The 23,998-nt window shown below is 30.4% G+C and overlaps 1 protein-coding gene across 2 annotated transcripts in view; it reads left to right on the forward strand.

Annotated features, from left to right (window-relative positions):
• The window catches only part of LOC106677711 (chitooligosaccharidolytic beta-N-acetylglucosaminidase), a 102,129-nt gene that overhangs the window by 51,538 nt on the left and 26,593 nt on the right, over positions 1-23,998 (forward strand). Inside the window, exon 1 of one of the 2 annotated variants that reach the window (XM_067049447.1) lies at positions 9,861-9,999. The exons of the other annotated variant lie outside the window; for it this stretch is intronic. The gene's annotated coding sequence lies outside the window, so the exon portion shown is untranslated. Of the gene's footprint in view, positions 1-9,860; positions 10,000-23,998 lie in introns of those variants that run through there. 2 annotated transcript variants of the gene reach the window in all.

Here is a 23,998-nt window from a genome sequence, read left to right on the forward strand (position 1 = left end):
CCTATTTGAAATAACTAAGAACTTTGATTTGAATAATTTCTTTGGAAATTCTTATACACATAATTTTATTTTGTTTTGTCTAAAATAAGTAGAAGAAATTTTAACCTAGGATCAGTTACCAGAAAAGTAAACAGTCCTTGCTTAACATATAAATGAAGTGCAAATTAGCACCTGCTACTCTGCACATAGTGGACTTACATCAATAAACCTTAGAATACCTCTGAGGAAGCACTGAGCAATTTATTGTATATACTTTTCATATTTATATTTAAACATGCTAATAAATGTTTTTGCACAGGAGGGCATGGAGAAAAAAAAACTAGGATCAGTTCACCAATAAAGCGGACCCTCCACTCTCAATTAGGGAGGGCAATTTAGTGCATGGGACTCTCTGAACTCAGTGCACCTGGTATCTTACATACTTCAGATTACCTCTAGGTGCACATTCATTGCATATATTTTTCATATTATTGTACTTCCTTATAAAAATAATTCAGAGATAATAAATTAATGAATTGGGAAAGAACTGAGAGGTACAAGGGCTTCAAGATAGTTTGACCTGTTTATTTCTGGCATCCATGAGATGAACTTTCAACTTGAAGAGATCAACTTTTTGCTAGTCAAAAATCAAGACCTCTCATAAATATTTAACTTTTTTATTTGTCACATTTTCTTTTTTTTTTTTTTATTTATTGATATTTACAACTGTATAAAACATACAACAAGTAAATTTGATCATAATGACATAATGATAATGATATGATACAGCATGTAGAGAAGCTACCCAATAGTAGAACTCTAAAAACATTTTACAATATAAGTTCACGAGGTCATCTTCTTTTCAGGCGCCTCGGAGGATTGCCAGGAATGGAAGAGGAAGCAAGGTTAGAAACAAGTGGGTTTGGGTGGTTAGGGAGTTTATAATGGAAGGAATGATATCGGGTTCGGGCTAAATCGGTTACGTAAGGAACATTTAGGTCTTTATGGATGGTTTTATTAGTAACAAAATAAGGAGCATTGAGGATTTTATGAAGGATTTTGGATTGTAAGGATTGGATACGAGAGGAATTCGAAGGTTTAGTGGAGCCCCAAAGCTCAATTCCGTATGTCCAGATGGGCCTTATTATTGTCATATAGATCAGTCTTTTGTAATGAGTTGGCAGTTTAGACCGTTTGTCTAGTAAGTGCTGTAATAGTCGGAATCTGTGTGCAGTTTCTGTCACATTTTAAACATTAAATAAAGTAATTAATTTAACTAGATCATAGTTTATTTCTGTTGATAACCCAAAAGTGTTCAGGAAATAGGTTCTATATTCTGAAGGGCGCCCGTATCTCCCACTTGGTTAATGACAGGCTTACCATTTTTTTGATAGGAATTAAATGACATCTTATGTTTAAAAAAGTTCAACATAACATTAGCTGTTTTACTTTCTGAGCAAATGTAGAGTTATGGGAGTAGAGGATGTGGAAGGCTTAAACCAGCCATTTTTAAAGGATAAAAAACTAATATATTTTGTAGCAACTAATGTAGCACCATTATACAACAACTTATTTCAGCTTAAAGCATTTTTGCATTAGTTTGTTTTTTGAAAATATGGAATAATTTTTGTTAGGTAGAAACAGTACCATAGCATTCAATAGGGAATTTTTCCCATTAACTTGTAAGGAACGTTTTGTAAAATTAAACATAGTTCAAATTGATTTCCAATGAGGTAGATTAGTTTTTTTTTGGTTTGAATTGTTATTATGACCTTCCGGCTGTTCCATTTAATGAACTCAGGAAATAATTAATATTCTATGGGGTTTATTTAAACAATCCAAAACAGGTAATATTGCCCTGAGATTGCCACAGCTAACACTATTCTGATCAATTTCCCTATCAGAACTTTTGAAATTTAGTGTTTAAATAAAAGAAACATCAGAAAAAGAATTAAATTAAATGAAAACCGTTTTCTTCTTCAATTGTATCCATCAATTATGGTTGAGGGGAGTTGATAATAAAAAGCTTGTAATGAAAAGAATATGGAGAAGAATGGAATTATGTGAGTTGTATCATATTTCAATATAAAAAATAAGATTCACTTTAATTTGAATTGATGTGCTGATCTGTTTACATATTATACAAAAAACATAATTATTACTTAAAATTTGATGTGTTCTTGCCCATATATAAACTATAATTAACATGTATGAAAACTAGGAAGCAGCAGGTTTTCTGTAGCTGGTGTTACTCGCTTCTGTTCTTGACTTTAAGTCATTTTGTTTTCTCTCAACTTCCTCAGGTAGTTAAGAAGACCACAAGGGCTCTGTTATTAACTATTGCTCTTCTCTCTCTTGTATAATATTTATTGTATATAATATAATAATTATGCATAATATTCATTATATAAGTATGAAGCTGATTCCAGATATAGCTCATCATCAATCAATAATTCCACCAAATATTAACCACAATGAACAAAATAAAAATTCTATGACACAAAAATAATATATATTAACAAATTTATTTTGGCTGCTTTTTTTTGTTAATGGGATTAATTTTTTATTATTAAATATTAAAGACAAAGGAAAACACTTATGAACCACATTAAGCACATCTTATGTAATAATAACAAAAATTTATTTGTTTCTATTATAGTATATTTCAAATTTTTGCAATATTTTGGCCTATTCTATTGGCCATTTTATCTTCACCATAGCCAACATATTAAAATCTATTTTTAATCATATACCTCCAGGAAGTGTGTGTAAGAGTTTATATAAATTTTTAACACTATGTTAAATTTTATATTTCAAAATAATTAAAAAGGTCATTCATTAGTATTCTATCACACCATAGTAAGCAAAAATTATTTAAATTATAAGACGAAAAAGAAAAATCAACAATTTATCTAGTTTGAAATATATCTAATAAGGACTTTGAGAGTGATTTTTTTAAAAATAGAAATCTTATTTACTTCTTTGTTTACTATTCAACATAACATTTCAATTGCATCAGGAAAGTACTCTCTAGAATTGAATTTTAAATTATAACTTTTTATTTTAAAGATACAATCATTACAGATGATGGATGTATCAGAGTCCAACATTCTACAAATAATGATATACATGTTAAAAGGAATTTACATGAGTGAAATCCTGAAAATCTGCTTCAAATCATATGTATGGTTTCAGGGAAAATAAATCTTTGTAAAAGAAAAAACAATCAGAAACTCCCATAAAATATGATAATGGTATTATAATTTATAAAAATAATAAAATATCCTGTCCACATAATTTCTAATGTTATCGACAAAACATTAAATATATTACTAGTTTTTTATTTATTATTCTGTTGAAACTTATTCCTTTATTTTACAAAACACCTCAAGTAACATAAACATAATACATTTTTTAGACCAAATCAATAAATCTGACATTAATAACTGGTTTAAAAGTCACAGAACTATTTGATTACATAACAGTTGTTTTCAAACTTTTTTCTCTGGTGCTACACAGAGCTGTTTGAAAAACAATTTTAGGCTATGACTTTTGTTATTATAGATTTATAAAGGAAGTTTGGATGGAGGTAATAGTCTTCTCTTCCACCAAAAAGAGGGATTTTTAGGTAATAACTACAGTATAATATTGAGAAATTGATAAAATACTTATCTATTGTGGAAAACAGCTAACAACCATTACAACAGTTTAATTTTATAAATTATTAGTAACCTATGTACTTTTCTGAATGAGGTAACACAAAAGGAGCTTTTAAAATTGTTACTTTTAACAATTGAAAAATTTACAATTATGAATAAGAGGTTTTCATCCAACATCTGAGATTTAGATTTGAATATGAATTGGAAATATAATTTATCTTTGTGTTGCATAGCCAATATTAGGGTGATATCAATAGAACTGGACCGTGCAAGTCTCATCTGTAAATAGAGTGAGGAAGGCTGTTGAATAAATTATTCAATCTACATAATCAGTGCATCACATTTAATGGTTATTCTCCAACCAGGATGAATTCCTAAAGAGTAGAAAGTCAAGCAGTTTAAAAAGGGGTCATCAGAAAGTAAGAATCTTGTTGACTATGATTTTTTCATTTTTTAAGATAGTCAGACAGAGGAACTTTTTTTAGAAAATTGCTTAACTCTATTCTGGTATACTCATTCTAATTTATCTCTGCATACAAACTAATTTATTAATACTTTGAGTGCAGATTTGGGAGGCAAGGGATTGATTCGATTCACTCCTAATTTATTAGAGTACAGGAAAATTGGATAAAATAAACAACAAATCTGGGAGGCCAAAAAGGAGGGATCACCCCATGACGTTAGAGATAATATATTTAATGTTGTGGCAGAAATCAGGCAAATAACAAAAAATCACAACCTGTTGGTTAAATAAATAAATAAATAGTTATACCTAGTAGAGCAGATTTTGTCATAGGACATGGTAAAGAGGGGGTATTAATCTTTCCAATATTTTGGAAACCCAACAAGTTGGTAAATTAATGAATTGATGGCTCACTCCAAACTGTAAAAAATCTTGTTAAAAACATCATCCAAAGTGATTACTGTACTGAAAATAGCTACACTATTTGGTAATCTGGAAAATCACAGTTAGAGATTTATTTTGTCATGATTACAATACATGTTTAATTATTGTGTCATTTCATATGAAATATTCATTATTATTATTTCAAAAATCCAAAGTGGGATTAGTGGACTATGGTTGTTTACTGCATTTATGTTTACAGATTATAATGAGCTGTTACTAATGCTCTCTTTTTTTATAATATTTACTATAATTCCAATTGATTGCACATTACTTAGTATGCAATAAAATATGACCATGGAAACACATAATTTTTTATCAGCTTAAGCTTGAATACTTGGCAACCCAAGCTGCATGAAATATTGAATGCCTGTTGAATGAAAAACACCATAGTGTTTGGGGAGTGTTGTAAGGCACTATTCACCAGTGGTTTGAAAAAGTTTTGATTGGTGGCACATATTTGTATAACCTACCCTGAGGAAGACATTCACCAGCAATTGTTGACAATGAACATAGACCTATTGTGGAAGAAAACCCTCACCAAACTTTTAATGGACTTGCACTTCAACAGAATACAAGTCTGTCGACAGTTTCTTGACACTCAAAGACCATTTGTAAAGTAAAAAAGGTAGATCTGGTTATGGAAAGGATATGTGATAAAAAGTGATTGTACATGACAACAGGCGTTGTTCTGGACAGTAGTTAAACATCGATTCATGCCAAAGCTGAATTTGAATCCAAATAATTATTGGTTTCTATGTTATGGTCAATGGTAGGAATAATTCAGTTCTCCTTTTGAACCAGTGGTGAAATCATTACATATGCATCGTATTGCAGTGATATTCACATAATGCATCAAAAACAACTTGCATTTGTCATTCGGAAGGGACCTAACTCTAATACGGCGACGCCAGACTTTATGTTACACGACAGGCAGTGAATAAACTAAACGAGCTGTGTAATGAAGTCCTCCCATACCCAGTAATGAAGTCCTTCGTAAGGCAAATAGGGGTTTGATTGCTAACTTGAAGGTGAGGAGATCGCGTATGGAAATAAGGGAAGTTCTCGAGAACTACGATGCTACTACTGTTGGAATAATGGGAAAACAATGTATGGGACATTACTGTAGAATTAATTAAAAAAAGTAAGGAGATGGATATTGAACAGACCAGTCCATGACACCTAAGTAACAGAAGTTATTAAATTGTTCTCTTCTGAATTGAATATTTTTCTGTTTTCTTTGTATTATATATACTTGATTGCTAATTAACTCTGTTATATAGTATTGAGAGGTCTTATAAATATAACGTTTAGTTCTTTAATGTACTCATCTGATAAACTAATTATTTCATTAATAGTGTGACAATTATTATAATTATAAGTTTAATTAATTATTAAGAATGATTTAATTATTGATAGTTGATCAATATCACACTCTAGAACAGGATAAAAAAACATTTTTATACGATTTTGACCACATCTTATATTCGTCGAAAACAGTCATCTTGGGAAACGTTTGATATCTTAGGAACTTTCAGACCTATAAACGTTGATTAACACTCAAAATTAAGTTATTTAAATTCATTTTAAAAAGCATTTTATAATTGTTGGCGGATTCTATATGGGATAACAGCAGGGAAGCGTACGAGTTGTTCCAGGTAGATTTTAGAAATATAGTTTGTTTGTTGTTAATTTATTTTTTATTAATTAACAATAATATATGTCTTTATTAATAAACCTATTAAAACTGATCTTAATAAGAAAAGTAGTTCCCATGGTTTTTGGCAAAATAAAGTCACAAAATATTGATTTCTTGTTGGGAAAAACTGCATCCTGGATCCTACATTACATGCAGGACTCTAATTTTATCACATTTCTTCTACTTTAGAAAGGTTATACAAAGTTTTCGCGGGGTAGATAGTTTCCAAGATATTGTACATGGGTTGAGAAATCTCTGAAAAAAAGTTTTTCTTAAATAAAATAAGTTTCCCGTCGTCAGGAGAGGACAGGTCACAAATTTAGTGGAAGTGTTCGAACTATGAACCAAGTCGAGAAGTATGGAAAAAAAAAAAAAAAAATATGGTTTCATTATTTATTATTCTCTATAATTCCAAAATCTTCCAAAAGCTCCATAATTCGATCACTGTCACTTTGGAGAATGCAATACTCGACCATCAATCATAACTGAACTATAGATTGGCTATATATTTTTTTTTTATTAATTTATTTTAGCACCATATAGCTAAAGCTCAGTGGCATTAACAGATAATAAAAAATACATCATGTTATCAAAACATGATTATGAAAGAAAGAAAAACAACTTAAAATGTTATTTTTATAACCTGATATTTTTATGCTCTGAATATATTAATAGGCTTAAAAAAATAAAATAAATTGTTCTTTACTAGTTATAAGTATGCTGTGTATGAGGCAACTTAATGAAGTTGGCCAGCACAACATTTTTAATAAAGTATTTTTCTCTATATATTATTTTTAACGCCAATACAACCTCATATTACATTAGGCACCAATGACAGTTTTCTGTGATAGTCCTGTTACCTGATCATTATCATTAACTTACTTTACAACTTATAAAAATATTCTGAATGAGTTCTGATACTTCACAACTGTATTATTATGTATTGCTTTTACTCCAGCACAACACGCAAACAAGTTTATATCGGCTCTATTTTTCAGTACAAAAACTGATAATCCTGAGATGACCTTTTATTCATCTTGAATTTGTTTAGGGTAACAATAATTATTTTGTTTACTGTCTATACGAAACCCTGAATCTAACCTCTCAAAATGAAATAATGGATATTGCGAAATTAAAATTGACAGCCACAGAAGGCTGCGTCCCCTGACACCATTGGCGATTTCTCTTCCTTATCAGAGGACAATAGAGCTGATAAGGTTATGCATCCGATTAATTCATAACGCATTATTCAAATTATCTTGGCGATAAGTTGCGGATAACGGAGTGTCTTCGATCGTCACAATTATTTTCCAATGGAGTTACACTCATTTTACTATCACATTTTCATTTATCTGTTATTATCTTTGAAGTGCCTAATCGTCTAGTGAAAAATATTTCCACTTTCTAATACAGAACATATTAGGTCTATCCCAACAACCACTTCAGACTGTCCGTCCGGAACGTACGGAGCTGTGGATAGTACGGGAATTTCCTTCCAAAACCAGTTCTGCATATGTTCCGTACAGTTCCGGACAGTCATAAGTGATTGTTGGAACAGACCAAATCATTTTAAATTCCAATCCTTAAAAACTTATTTTTTTAATGCTCCATCGGACAATAAGAAGTTGAATACAGCAAGTTCGCTGAAACATAGATAGATATAATGCTTGCATTTATCTTACTGAAATCAATTATCAATTTATCATACATGATGCCTGTAGCTGTTGAGCAGATCTGCTAGCAAGGAAATCATCCTAACAAAGTTCTGATTCGCACACATGACTGAAATAACAAGAAACTTCCCTTATCTTATACTTACGATACAAAATCAAATAAGTGAGGTATGTGAAGCGGGGGTGATGAAACCTACAAAGACGAATAATTTTTTTTAAAATAATTTATTTATTGTTATTTACGACTGTATAAAATATATACAACAAATAAATTTGCTGCAGGTGATATAGTGACATGATACAAACATGTGGAGAATCTACCCATTAATAGAACTCCAATAACATTTATAGATGAGAAGATCTCGAGGTCATCTTCTTTTCAGACGCCTAGGAGGATTATTAGGTAATGAAGGAGAAGCCAGGTTAGAAACAAGTGGATTTGGGTGGCTGGGAAGTTTATCTTGGAAGGGTTGGTATCTGGTTCTGGCCAAATCGGCAACATATATGAGATATTGAGGTCCTGATGGATGACTTGATTTGTGACAAAGTAAGGAGCATTAAGGATTTTACGAAGGATTTAGGACTGTAAGGATTGGATTCGGGAAGAATTTGGTGGTTTAGTTGAGCCCCAAAGCTCAACAACACCGTACGAATAAAATTTAAAAAAATTTAAAAAAAAATTTAGTATAACTTTCCAGAAAGAAGTTTCATCGGAAAAGAATTATCCCTAAAATTTGTATTAGGCCTTCAATAAAACTGTGAGAGTTGATCAAACTGTAATTTCATTTTTTTTAAAATAATAAATAAATAAATATGTATAAATAATCAGGTTTCCAACAATTGAGTCCTAAATTGAATTTTATCGAAATATTAGTTATAAATAAAAATAAATCAGCATAACCCAAACAAAAACAATGAACAATTATAGTATGTTTATGAGTGGAAAATAATTATTTATATCAATTTTTTTAGTAAATATTTGTATATAACTCTTTTTTTTTTTTTTGTATCTTGTAGGTTAATATTAAGTACGTATTATAATAAGGACGTATTTATATGACAAAATACTGAAATTTAAAACTCCCTTTGAACTAACACGAAATCCTCTTGGGAAAGGCTGAGCATAATCATAGGATCACAACTAGATAAGAGTAAACAGCTAACCGATTTTAAAAAATAATTTTCTTATGTTAGAGCATGTCTATTTACAAAAAAAAAAGTGTAATACTTTTTTTATTTAATTTTACTTGTATTTGTAGGTTTCATCTCATCCTCTTCACTTACTTCACTGATTTGATTTTGTAGTTTCTTGTTATATCAGTCTTGTGTGCGAATTAGAACTTTGTTAGGATGATTTCCTTGCTAGGAGATCTGCTCAACAGCTACAGGCTGTATCATGTATGATAAATTGATAATTGATTTAAGTAAGATAAATTGTCCGATGGAGCAACAAAAAATAGAAATCAGGAATCATTAGACGTAAAGGTATCTTAACACTCATATTATAGCTAGTCTAATGTACAATGAAGTAGTTTTATTACGTTTATCCTCGTAGGGGTTGTAGTTTTTATGAAATTTGACAAAATAAATTAACAAAATGTTGATTTCTAGTTGTTCGGAAAAAAGTTTGATTTATGAAAACTACATCTCAGGACCTATTAGAAGTAAAGATGTTTGCCTGCACTAAAATTAAAGCTAGTTGGGTTTATTATAAAGTAGTTTCTTCATGGGAGCAGTAGTTTTCATGTTTGCAAATGAACAAGAATTTTGCTAATATTTTATCCGAACATTTTTAACTAGTAATCAATTTATTTTAGAAAATATCATGAAAACTGCTACCTACACCCTCTCTCTTCGTAACGACGTCCCGGAATCCCCAATAACACCTGGATATGTCCCTAGAGTGTAGGTGTTTAAAGGTAGAAAAGAGGGACAGGAACCCAGAAGGGTACCAGAGAGAGGTTACCAGAACCCAGACAGAAGGTCACAGCTAACCCCAATTATATCCCCATCTCTGGCTCTCCCACTCCAGTCCGACGCCGGCGGCCGCTCAGTGCACTTCGCGTGTAGCAGGTCGCAGTACTGGTGAGCCATTCCTTCTTTCTTTATTAATACATACTTATTGTCTGTTACTTTAATTATACAAAGTATAAAATGAGTATAAAACTCAGAGATTTAAAAGGCTTTGCAATGAAGTTTATAATTACAAATGATGCAACCAGTATTTAACTAATTTTTGACGATATTAGCCTTTTCAGTGTACTAAATGTGGTATTTATTCCTGTACATTGTTAAAAAGACCACTTAAAAATAGTTAAAGAATAAACCTCGAATAGTTGATTAAATTATGATGACGATCTATCATTTTCAGGCAAGTCCTCTCTTGATACTGGAACACCTATAATATAAATCATATACAACAGACAAACGTCTCCAGCATTTACTTATATAACTTTTATTTTTAAAACTAAGTATAGTTTAAAATTTAATTGTATTGAATTCCTTGGTGCTGGAGGTTCTGTTGAAGCCCTATGTTACCACAAGTTATCTTCCCGATCTAATCTGGGTTGGCTTGGGACATAAAGTACTTCATGAGACAGAAGAAATAAAAGTGAACAGATATTAAAATGGTAGAATTGCTATGAAACCTAAACTATTTAAAATTATTTGAATGAAATAAAATTATAACAAAGTAAAAATGTGGTAAAACTCATGTTTTTAAAAGAAACAAAATTGTAAATTACAAATTCGATTATATAATTTTTGTTACTTCTTCCTTATTATTTATTTCTTTCAAGATTTGCTTAACATCATTAGATATCACACAATACAAAATAGTAAAATAATTTTTTTAAAAAAATTAAATCTCTACCATTACAACTTATAAATAGTCAGGAGCATTACTTAGTAAGAAAGTACTGTTATTATTGTACGTCTTATATCTTTAGGAGACTAAAAAAGAGGGGTTGTACCTGATAGTAGCTGTTAAAGTAAATACGGATAGACAGAACTATACACTGGTGGATAAAATAAACAGCAGTGCCATCTTCTGTAATCAATAAATTAAAATGATTCTATAATGAACTATAAAGTACTGCTTCGAGACGGCAATGTCTATAAAGGGTAATGTAATTGAATAATCTGACTTTGAAAAAATAATCGAGGTACTAGGTCATAAAACATGGTAGTAAAACTAAAAAAAAAAAAGAAAGCCTTCACTATGTTAACACATTTATTAATCGCAATGTTTCACCTTCAACCAAGAGTCCTTTACTATAATTTAACACCAATATTATTCTTGTAAAAATATAATTTTCCTAACATTTCTTTTAGAAATCTCTGATATCAGTTCTCAAGAATCCGAAGAAGCCAAAAACACAATAAATTTCAGATAACATGTTTTACGATATTTTATGGAAACTACTTGGTGTATGTATAAATAAAATATTGGTAAAAGGGCAACCAAGTTATTTATTAATTTAAATTTATATCATCAAAACACCTTTGTTCTATCTTTGTAACTATCGTTTTGGAAATACCTGTACAAAGAAAAAATATTTCATGAAGATGCATTCCTATTATAAAAAAGTTAAAACAACAATTTTAAAATGACAATAGAAGAGTTAAAAATAATATCTCATACATATTAATGTAAATGCATAAACGATGCAGCTTCGTGAGCAAGAACTCATAAACTATACAATGATGCACAATAACAAAATGCATTATGTAATTTGCTTTATACTAAAAATTATTATATAATTTGGACCTTTCAAAATTAAACAATAAAGTAAATGCTTTTAAAAAAAATCTAATAATATCTTTAATTTTGTTTTCCTGATAAAGAGGGTGTTTGGATTTTAAACTTTCGATATCTCACTTTATTTATAAATTTTTGTGTTCTATAAAAAAATTTGAATTAAAAAAAAGAAAATAGTTTTATCATTAACGCTATATCTGAGAATACCTCATTCTCATAAATCTTTAAACCACTTTCGATAAAAATTTATCTAGAGGTTAGTTCATAATCGTTTTAAAAATCTAGTTTTGTACCAAGCTTTCCAGAAGTGATTTATATTTTTAATCGAGCACTGCACTCCAATATATTGGATTCTCTTGAAACTATTGGAGACAAATTCAAAATTTAAGGATTAAAACCTTTAGTAAACTGTTTTTCTGTAACTGAGGCGAGTTCCACAAATTGGGCATTTTAGCCTTTTCACTGAAATAGAATGACACTAATCAATTTAATTTTTGTGAAGCACAATTTGAATATGTACCTGATTCACAAATATATAAACATATTATTGACTAATCCAAAGTTTTTCTGAAAATAAATTCTTCTATCTGTAGGATACATTACCTTGATATAGTTTCAAAGGCCATAATTTGTTTAAAGACGGTCCAGAAAACAGGATTGAAACAATCAGTATCTATTGCGTAAACTTATATTTTTTATTCTTCTACTTACCAACTTATTCACAACCTTTGCGTGAATAAAATGGTGTATTAAAGTAAGACTTATTTACAAACTCCAAGAGGTCTGTGTACTGGGAACAGGGCTGGGAAACAAAAAACGAATGGGTTGAACAGTCGTCTATACAAAAAAAAAGCCCCCCCTTCACTGCTCATTCATTGATATTTAATTGACTCTTTTTTTTTAGACCCTTATCTTAAGCACACTAATTATTTTCCGCCCTTAGATATGTGTGAAGTATCTAGAAAATCAGTTTTTCAGATACTAAGCTGCCCCGTCCTTAAAAATATCTCTCTATGTTGCTGATTTGTATCAGTAATAATAGTGAAGAGCTACTCTAAAGTATAAATGTAACAAGGAAAAAAATAAAAGTTGTCTTAGTTAAAATGTGAAGTAGGAACTAATCAAAAATCAAAAAGCTGTTTTGATGTTTTCAATCATTTCATTGACATTCAACATTTTTTATGTTTTTTTACTATATTTAAGGGAGCGCGGTGGGAGGCACGGTCCTACTAACTCCAAGGGTTCGAATCAGGCTGGACAAAAAATTGTTTTCTGCTACACTGTAGTCGTGAGTCAATCCTGTGGTTGCTGGAATCCTACTGGGGTCTTTCCAGCCTCTTAATTGGGTAAAATTCTGGCGGTCGAACGTGATTCTGACCAAATCATCTTGCACAACCGTTGATCTAGTAACAGTACTTCCTTACAGTAGTGCAACCATATTTCCTATATTAAGGATATAACTTGAGTGCAAAGTAACTATATGTCTGCAAATTTCTTAAAACGTTGTGTGTTAAATATGATCACAGATACCAGGAGATGATTTATATTTTCCATATTAATCAATTAATCATTTTGTATATTGGTCATTTTACTTTATATGTTCAATTACACACCCATGTCAGTTATTCCAGAGTTTAAAAGTGCTATATTTTATTTATTTAACCAGTACTTGAGAGTTTTCATTTCCTGAACATGATTTTGTTTTATTCTTTTTTAATGTAATGGGGAGAGGATTATAGTATGGGTTACAAACTCTAACCAATTAAGCCGGATCGAGTTTTCAGTTCTTGGGGCGTCTCAAAATAAAAGTCGACCAGCCCTGGCCGGATTAATAGAACATGTAAAAATATCTTATTATATTAAAGTAACACTAGCTCTACACTGGTGCACAACAACAAGTTGCAACTACGTATTAATTGATCTAGTAATCATGAAATCACGTTTAAAGTAGGTAGTTTTGTAAAAAAAAAACTAAGTATCTTTTTGCTCGAGTGCTGCACAGGATATATTGTATTTTCTTGAAAATATTAGAAGTAATATAACTATCGAAAAAACCCAGGCACTAAAAAACTAAGGCACACTGACCAAATAATTGGGGGAGTATGATGAAAATCCCGTGACGGAAGCATTAACAAGATTTCTCGGCCAATTGTAAGCAAGCTTGCGTGGAATCGCTCGCGGTCAAGAGTTTGTCTTGCATCTTCAACTCTTTGCAAACTGTGTGCATGCATCGTTTATTTTATTAAGGAATTAAGTTGATCTAGTTCCTGTGAAAATTTATGGTTTTTTTTAAATTTGTTTTCGATATTGAGCGTTCCAAATGTGCAAAAGAAAGGTTTTAGTTAAAAGAACTGTTAAAAAGTTGCTATAACATCTTAATTATATAACCAACCTAAAATATATTATTTCAGTTTCGTTCACGACGACCATTTTGGGAAACTTTGTAATTTCATTTACCCAGGTATTTGAAAAACACTCGGAGGCAATGATAAAACAATAGAATTAGTGTTTCAGTTTCTAAAATCACGACATTTACTGACAAAAATATAACATTGAACGGAAGAAAATAATAATAATCAAATTAAAAAATAAATAAAATTAAACTAATATAAGCAAAATTAAATGAAATATAAATGGCGTTGATGACCAATGAAGTTTGGCGCCACTGTACAAAAACAAACAAACAAACTTTGTTATTTGGACTAAGGATCTAAAAATTAGGTGAATCCGTTGAAAACTCAGATTTAAAGAAGCAACTTAGGTAACTCGAGGTCAATAACTTAATTACTGACATAAGCCTTTTGTTTTTATAAATAACATACAAAGATGCAAGTGCTCTAACCCCGAATGATTCATAGTTATATAACGTTTACAGGACAGTTCAAAGTATATAGCAATTATAAAACCGGTTTGAGTAATTGTGATTGGTAATGACCCACATCATATACTTGCATTAATTGAATCAAAAAACTGCTCCTAAGGTCGGTCTCAAGGCCTTCTATATGGTTATATTTTAAAGAACTTTTTGTATGAAGCTCATGAATTATAACCTTTATAGTATTATTTATTTTTGTTTCACTAATCAACTTTGTAATTCGATAATTACATACCATTTTTCGATTTCAGGCGCTTTTTAAATATTTCTCGATTTAACTATCTAAAATTTCCTCTTCCCGTTTTAAGGTAATAAAACTATTGACGTCAAGGAGCAAATTACGTAAATTACACATTTATAATTATGAATATGAAGATATATGTTTATAAAAGATTTATATACTTTATTCTTACCGAAGAATTCTTTAAATTTTCTTTTAATTTCTATAAAAAGTATCGGACGTCTTCAGGTTCATGGATTGAAACTCATAAAAGGGGTTTACCTGGAAAGTTTTGGAATTTTGCTCTTCTATCCTTGAATTTGCTGAATACAAATTTGATGGTTGCCACCTGATTTTTTTTTCAGATGTATAAAATAGGACGAAAAACTATGCTTTAAAAAAAAAAAATGTATTTAACTTATTTAAAATCAAATAAAAGTAAATTTTCTATATTTTGTACTCTTTATTTTTTTCTTCCCGAGTATCCCTTAAGAACACCCACTCTTAATTTCACGGGATCCTGTCAAATGAGGAATAGGAATTAGTATCGATAGGAGATTATCAAGAATTACTGAAAATTCGTTTACGTTTTTTAGAGGGCTTAGAGGGCTGGTTTCGAATTTCAACTCTGCTACGTTGTACTTTTCTGAAAGTATTCCAAAAACGTTATAAATTGAAAATCATACCTTATTTGAATGACTTCGAATATTCATTACAAATTAAATTAAACAAGAGTAAATTATCTGCAATTTTTGATTTTTTTTTGGATGGTCCGTTTGGATGCCAATTAGAGTCGATAATTATTAGAAGCTATATTCATTGCGTTAAATGAGGACGAGGAAGAGAAAAATGCTAGAATTTATTCGAGTAATACGTTTTTTTAATAAGCATAAGCAAAAAAGGGGAACTTGGACGAAAATTTAATATAAAAATAAATATTAGAAGATATGTGAATGCAGCATTGTTTAGGATTAATAACTCTGAATCTAGTGAGATCCAGTCAGATGGATGAAGATAATTCGTAAACAAGATCCTAAAACTCAGAAGATGCATTTTCTGAACCTTTTCTAATATTCTACAGAATTTTTCACTTCCTGATCCCCATCTGACTGGATCTCATTAGATTAAGAGTTATTAATCCTAAACAAGGCTGCAAACTATAAAATTATGGAGGATAACATTTATGCGAATTTATTCTGGTTTAATTTAGTAAAAGTTATAAAAAAAAAAAAAAAAAAATGAACTGTTAAAAGGAATTCCTGAAAAAAGGAAAAACATATTTTTTGTACTTTTGGAATCCAAATAGATGTCAAACGTCAAATTTCTGTTAAGCATCCCAAAAAAATTGGAAGTACTAAATATCAAGACTGCTTCAAATCTTTGGTACAACAGGTGGAAAATCCTCAGAAATAGGAGGTACAAACGATGTTTTACAGATCCAGTATCCCAAAACGTGTTAATTATTAAACTTTCTAAATTAACTATTCAATAAATTAGTTATCGCTTCGTTTAGGCTCATGCAGTTTTAAAATAACTAAAAATATCAAAGTATGATTATCTTCCTCAAAAGAATATGCTGAAATCGGCGAACGCCTTTTTAGTGGGGTCAGTAATGTTATATAACAACCATTTGTGAGCAAAGAAAATGTCAAGCTTGATTTTTTTTAGTGAACTATGATTCAGCAGTTTCATCGCCAGCTTGAAGAAATAGCTCTCTTCCTCAAATATATTTGTCCGTTACTTTCTGTAAGAAAATAATATCCTTTTGCTCTGTATAGGAGTACACCGAAGGCTGGGGATCCATATTAAGTCCTTTTTATAATCAGTTGAACATGATTTAGGACCTCGTGAGAGGGGAGTGGGTCCGATAAGAGTTTAATAAAAAGATCAATTATAAATAATATCACATACTTTTATCATAGTCTAAAAATATATTGTTCCGTTGATTTCCGTAAGAAAATAATATACTTTTGTATTGTATTGAAGGTCACCTGTGGCTGAAGATACATTTTATAACCCATAGAACATCATTTTTGAGACTTCATGAGAGGGGATGAGGGTCCGATAAGAGTTTAATAAAAGATTAACAAATTAACACATATTTTTATCATAGTCTGAATTTTTAATGCGTATGTTGTTTATAGTGCGTAATATATTTTTTTCATATTATACATATCATTGTTTTCTTTTTAAAGAAAAACCTCTCACTACTCTATTCAATCTTCGGACAAAGTCCAATCTACAACTATATTAGAATTATTTGTTATCAGCCTTCATTTTTTAAACTTATATTATTCACAATTATATTGTATTGAATATTTATAACAATTATTATATGAATTGAGAAAAACCTTCTATTTTTATGTACTTACCTTAATTATTTTATTTTTCACATCTGCCCTTGAAGGGATATTTCTTGATTTCTAAATCTTTCAATATTTTATTCCCGGAACAAATATTTTACTATAATATTTGACAAAATGTATTATGTTAATGTATTTCTTCAATTTTTAATTATGCTTCCATCCAGCTGCCCCCTCCTGCCCATACATTTATTTGAAAAGGTTCAGCCTTATTCCACTTCTACTTATTATCTATTTTAGTCACCCATTGATTATTGTAAATATTCATTTTTTTTAATGATGCCAACTTAATGTTTATCTTCTCCTTTCATATTCGACTTGAAATTTATTAGACTTTAATATTTTTAGTCATGGAAATAGATCCTATATATTTTCTGTATTTATTATCTGATACTATATTAAACATTTCTATTTCATTTATTTCGCATGCTGTGATTTCCTAGTGCCCTGTCTCTTTGCAATCAATTTTATAAATCATATCTTTTGTGTTACTGATTTATATTTTATCTTTCATGTTTGTAATGTTATTTAGCCGTTTATTTTCAATATATAATCCAAATCTCACTTTTTAACGATCATATTTTCATAATACAGAATTATCGTATTTTTCATAATCATAATTAATTTTTCATCTGTGTTGAGATGTATTTTAAATAAAGAGATAGAGGGGTAGTTACGATTTTATAAAAAGAAAACAAAGAGTATTATGAACCGTTAGACGCAAATTATAAAACGATATAATTGGCAGATATAAAATAATTTAGTGCAGAATAAAATTTTTTTCTGATTCTTCTAAAACAGAAATAGACATGAATTAGTAAATACATTATGCATAGAAGAAGAAACATAGTTCAAATTGAATACTATTTTTTTCTAATATTGGTACTTGAAGGTCTGAGTGAAATACTTATCTTTGTATTGAAATGATCGTTCTATTAAAACTCTTACTATAATATCAGGAAGAGAGTGGCCTCCGCGAGGTGAATAGTTGTGAACAGATAAATAAATAAGTAAGATTAATAATAAGAAAGAAAGGATGAAAAGAAGAGAAGAAAAGAAAACGAAATAGGGGAGACACTTTAGATAGGTATCTACACACTTTATATAATGATGAGAACAATTAACTGGTGGAGTTGTCAAGGCCTTCAGATTTTAAGGATTATTTATAAGTGTGTATTCCATTATTATGTAAATAACAACATTTTTATTCATACATTTTAGGTTTTAAAGATATTTTAAGTACAGAGCGACCTTGTTCTAATGAACATTGCAGGTTGCGTTGTTTGCTCAATGCCATTGAACTTCTGATCTCTCGGCTCAGCGCCAATAATAGCAGACTAAATTCCTTGTTTTCGGTTTTATCCTATCAGCAGATTTATTGGTTTAGTTTTTCTGCAAAATAAATATTTCTACACCTAATGAATATTTTAATTCTTCAGATTTACAATGGATTATTTATTGAAAACTAATCTCTGACGTATCCTAGTGGATAAGAAGAAAATGATCCATGGTTTCCCAACAATAAAGAAAAATTTCATGAAAAAATATTAGTTTTAATTTTTTATATTACGAAAAATGATGCTAAGGTATAGCACTTTTTTTAACATTTTAAGTTTTTTTTCTTTTTAATTTGAATGTCTTTGTTTATATTTATGAAAAAAAATTAAACTTAAATAAATCATCATTGAAGATGAAAATACACGCATGTAACTCAAGTTATTCAGAACGCAATATCGAGAAAGCTGCTGTGTTAATAACATGTTATTATTAACATCTTTTCCTTTCGTTAGTTTCAAGAAGAAACGTTCGTTAGTGAATAATTCATTATATAACCTCGCTCTCTACATGACATAACATCACAGCGTCATATGATGTATATATATAATTATATAAATATCATTTATTCTTAAAAATTATATTTAAATAATTAATTTTAATAACCCTATTATTATTTTTTTCTTATGAGAAATTTTCCTCATTGTAATATAATCTAGATAAGTCATTGATTGATTACATTTAAAATAACTTATAACCGTTTGTTAACTAATTAAATTTTATTGTTTTACCCTACAAGGAGATGTGACTTCTGATGATGAGGCCTTACAAAGTGGGGCCAAATGTCGGTTAGTAATAAAAAGTTATTTTTTGTATTTTTGTACCTTTCTTCACCGCAACAAATACGGTCAACCAATAATCTTCCTATAAATAAGTATGGACTTTGATTCAACTGTTGAAGTTACGAGAAATGTGCAATAATAATATCATTATAGAGGCAGTCTGCAGTTGGCAGATGACGTGAGATGTGCCATTTTTAATTGACTCTTCCAAAGTTTTATTGTTTGCAGTAATATTCGAAATGGCAAAACGCTCAGTTACATATTAATTGCTATATGTGTGTAGTTTTGTTTGTAATATTCTAATTCTAACGTACACATATCCCAAGAGATTTGAAAATTATACCTTTGCAAACCTAATAACTTTTTAAAAATCCATTTCAATCATCAAAATGACGGTTCAAAGATTCGGAACTCACCATCTTTTGAAGTTATTACTTATTTTAGGACTTTTTAAAGAAAACAAGGTAAACGATTTTTTTTTTTTATACTGCTCTCTTCAAACTGCTCCGATACGATGTAGAATCTATTTCAAAAGTGGGGGATCTCAGAGTCGTTCATCCTTGCTATGTATCCGGCTCATCGAAGCCTCTTATGTTCAACAAACTCCAGCACCGTCTAGATTTTGATACATGCTCGCTTATCATTTCTCATTATGATAATAAGAAAGGCTTCAATGCCGATAGCAGTAATCGTTCTCCTACATCGTTTCAGTGACGCCCCTCCAAACTCAAATTTATTAATTCAGTTTTAACGTGATCCTCCCATCTATGTTTTGGTCTATCTCTCAAACGTTTACCTGTCGTTTCAGTGTTAATTAACATTTTAGGGATCCGCTCGTTACTAAGCTCCACAACCTTATACGACCATCTTATACGCCGCAATGCTATAATCCGAATTATATTTACCGGGTATAGGTCCTTTAATTCTGCGTTGTGTAGACTTCTAAATTCTCCCGTTATTTCATCCTTTTTCGCTCCGTATATTTTGTGTAATGCTTTATTTTCAAAAACCTTTAGCCACCGTTCTTCTCTTTGTATATAAGGCCACGTTTCGCATCCGTAAAGGACAGTAGAACGGATAATAGGTTTGTAAATTGTAACTTTTAAGTTTTTGAATAGAAGGCGTGAGTTAACTTTTATTTCCTCATCAATTTTTTTTTCTAGTAACCGTAGAACCTAAATACTTAAACTTATTTACCTGTTCAAATGTATTTCATCCCATATCTATATCACCGCAATAGCTCCCGTTTCTACTGCTAACCATATATTTTGTTTAATCCGTATTTATTTCGAGACCTAATTCCTAATTAAAGTTACCTTGTCCTCACCCTATAATTCCAAATCATAAGCAACCCAAGCACTAGTATTTTACCACCTGAAGTTAAACTCTTTTCGGTATTCATCGCATTTTTAATAACCTATTTTAGTGCTAGATTAAATAACCTAGGTGATAATTTCTCACTATGATAGGATCATAAAATTTGACAAATATATGTAACCGATTTTCGTCTTACCTCATTTTAGACCAGAGTATTAGATTGAAATTTCTGAACACATTGTCATAATAATTAAAATTATCATTACTTTCATATGAATATATTGTTTTCATGTAGATATACCATAATTATGATGTATTGGTTCTTAAATAAACCATATTTATAAACAAATGATGGACAAATTTGTACTCCCTTTAATTTCATTTCTTATATAATATTTTACTAGTATAATATAAGAAATAATAATTGATAATTCCTTCTGTATTATGGAAATTGTATGGATAAGGTCACCGGAGGACATATAGACCTCTCTAACCTCGATTGCCTCATCCGATGCATCACATTACACCCACAGGCTTCCACGGCTATTGTACTCTTAATGGACGTGCTTTTGATACCGCCCAGTCTGTCCTGGGCTCTACCTCGACTGTTCAAAGGCAAGGCAGGGTCTTACTAAACATGTGAATATTTTTTTATAGTAGTAGTTCAATGAATATTTGACCTATCCAAATCTTAAAAGTAATGTTATTCTTCCTTTGCCATCAGTGCTACTAAATTAAAATAGATAAAAAAATAATGGTATAGAAGAATGGAAATTCTTGCACTTGTCATTTTAAATACGTTGAAGAAATATTTATGCCGAATTGAAAGACAAAGCAAACAACCATTAATGACTGCGAAACAATTATGATACAAGCCTATTAAAACTAATAAAAATACATGACTAAAGAGTATTTTGGCTAAATTTGTAAGAAGAGTAAACAAAATTTCGAATCGTAAACAATATTCTTATACACCATTTTTTCCTGGTTTCAAGGAACATCTATATCAAATTTTAAAAACATCGAGTTTGATTGGCGGGACATCACATAAGAATTTCGATCCTGCTCCAACTGTTGAGATTGATTAGGTGTAGATTCATTTGAACGTGAAGGAGATTACCTCTCACGTTGAGCAGAAAATGTTGAGCCCTTTCTTCTACAGTTTATAAACGTAGGTATGGATTGGAAAATAGCTGTGATCATCAAAATTTTCGAAAAATATACATAGCCCACTTTCTGGAAGACTATCTTCAGAAGTGTGAGAAGGCTAATGCACCACAAAAAAGAAAAGGTTCAGATGGTCCCTGTGACCGGAAGACCTGCAGCATTACCAGTCGGTTTGGTGAATGCTGACCCATTCACCTCTTTGCAAATCCGTTACTCTAGAAACATTATACCTTTACGAAGTACTAAACCAAAGAAACAACGGTTTAAAGCGATACTTTCTTTTTTAATAGCCTTTTTACTTTCTTTTTTTTTTTTTTGCGCACATTTAGTGTAATGTAGCAAACAACTGTCTACGTGAACAATGTCTTGAATTTTAAATTTAAAAAAATAATTTTAACGAAAATCAACTCCGTTAAATCAGTGTAAATAACTTTTACACTCTGACGTGGTCTAAGACCTTATTTTTTTAACAAACGACGTTCAACTCGAGAAAACACTGTTAAATTACCTGAATCTCCAAGTAACTCCCCTTCGATGAAGGACAAGCAATTTGAGCTTCAACATAAGATTAGTTTCTTTTGGAAACTTAATTTTAATTTTCAAAATAAATTAACAAAACAAAAACATAACTTCTGACTTAATTATTACTTGATCAAAAGTGTATACTTACCTTCTCAGACCGATTTGGATGTACTCTGTAACCACTTCCCCCCTACATGAGTAACAAAAACCTACTAACTCCATGGGTAAAATCAAGTTTTGAATCATTATATACACAAATCCTCTTATTTAAGTACTATCACACATAAAATTTATAGGATACTAGACAACGTTTACTAAGGAGCTGGAATAGAGATCTTCCTAATTGATTTTAAAATTTCAACTTTTATTGAGAGGTATCATTGGTTGAACTTTTTCTACATGCCTTCATGACAATATTTTTATCTTACATCTCATTCATTGGGTGTAAAACATTCTTTGCAGTTGTCCATTAAATAAATAAGTAAAAAAATAAATCTCATGATCTTCAGTTCTTATTTGACCAAAATTATAAAATATTTTTCTCAGAATCATTGACCTATTGCTCGTCTGTCCAGTGTATCCTCAATTTTAAATCACCCTGAGAAATATGTTCTCCTAACAAACCATTTTACTGGATTTTGAAGTATTTTAAACCACAGTCAGATTGTAGTTATGACCTGTCCTAAAAGAAGACATGTGCCTTTACGGTTTTATATCTGTATTGAAGACTCTCATGGATGTTTTGTATAATTGGTTGTCCAAGCAGCTTCAGTTAGATAGAGGATAAGCAATTTGAGCCCCAACATAGGATTAGTTTATTTTGGGAACTTAATTTAGATTTTTTGTTAGAATATAAGAACATCTTTTAAATGATTATTTCGCCTTTAAGTTTTTATAATACAACACCAACCACTTAGAAAATATATTCTCAGGATTCAGATTTCCGATGGTAGTTGGGCATGCGATTGGAACGGTGGTGAAATTAATGACTCTATTTAATGAATTAATTAATCTAAATCGTAGACAAATTTGGTTTGTCTGTTTTTTTAGATTTCACATTGCTGTCAATATTAAATAAAATTGGATTTTTTCGATCCTGGTCTTGAATGGCTTTAAAATCGCTTGTTTAGAAGACTCGAACGATATTACGAAGAACCGGAGCCCGACCATATATGTAAGAGTCAGTGGCCTCTGGGTTGCAATCCTCTCTGTACAAGCTGCCTCTACTCGGGACCTTCAACAATCATAAGCGTTCTACTTTATGAACAGCCGTGCAACATTAGGTCCAGTTTGATAATTTTCCTATGAAAATTATTATTACAACAAAATCCTCGTTTATTACGACTATTTTACAGGATTAAATTGAGGATACACTGAACAGAATAGCAGTAGGTCAATGATTCTGAGAAAAATATTTTGTACTTTTGGTAAAATAAGAACTGCAGTTCATTATTTTTTTTTTTACTTATTTATTTAATGCACAAACTCAAAACTCATTTTTCCTAACTATGCAGACTATTATGTGTCGATGATAATGATATATTCTTAACATCCTATGGTTAAATTAGTTTATCCGCGTTAAATTTTGATTATACACATGATAAGCTGACCAAGTGTGCAAGAATAACTGGAACAAATTTAATATTTGTAAAGTAGGAAAATGGTCTGAGTGGCACTCAAAAAAGGAACACAAATAGTAAAAAACTGTTTATTAGTAACTAACGTTTCGCCCAACTTTGCAAG

This window comes from Halyomorpha halys, unplaced genomic scaffold (genome assembly GCF_000696795.3).
Source record: "Halyomorpha halys isolate HHAL.00 unplaced genomic scaffold, Hhal_1.1 Scaffold106.1, whole genome shotgun sequence".
Taxonomy (NCBI): Eukaryota; Metazoa; Arthropoda; class Insecta; order Hemiptera; family Pentatomidae; genus Halyomorpha; species Halyomorpha halys.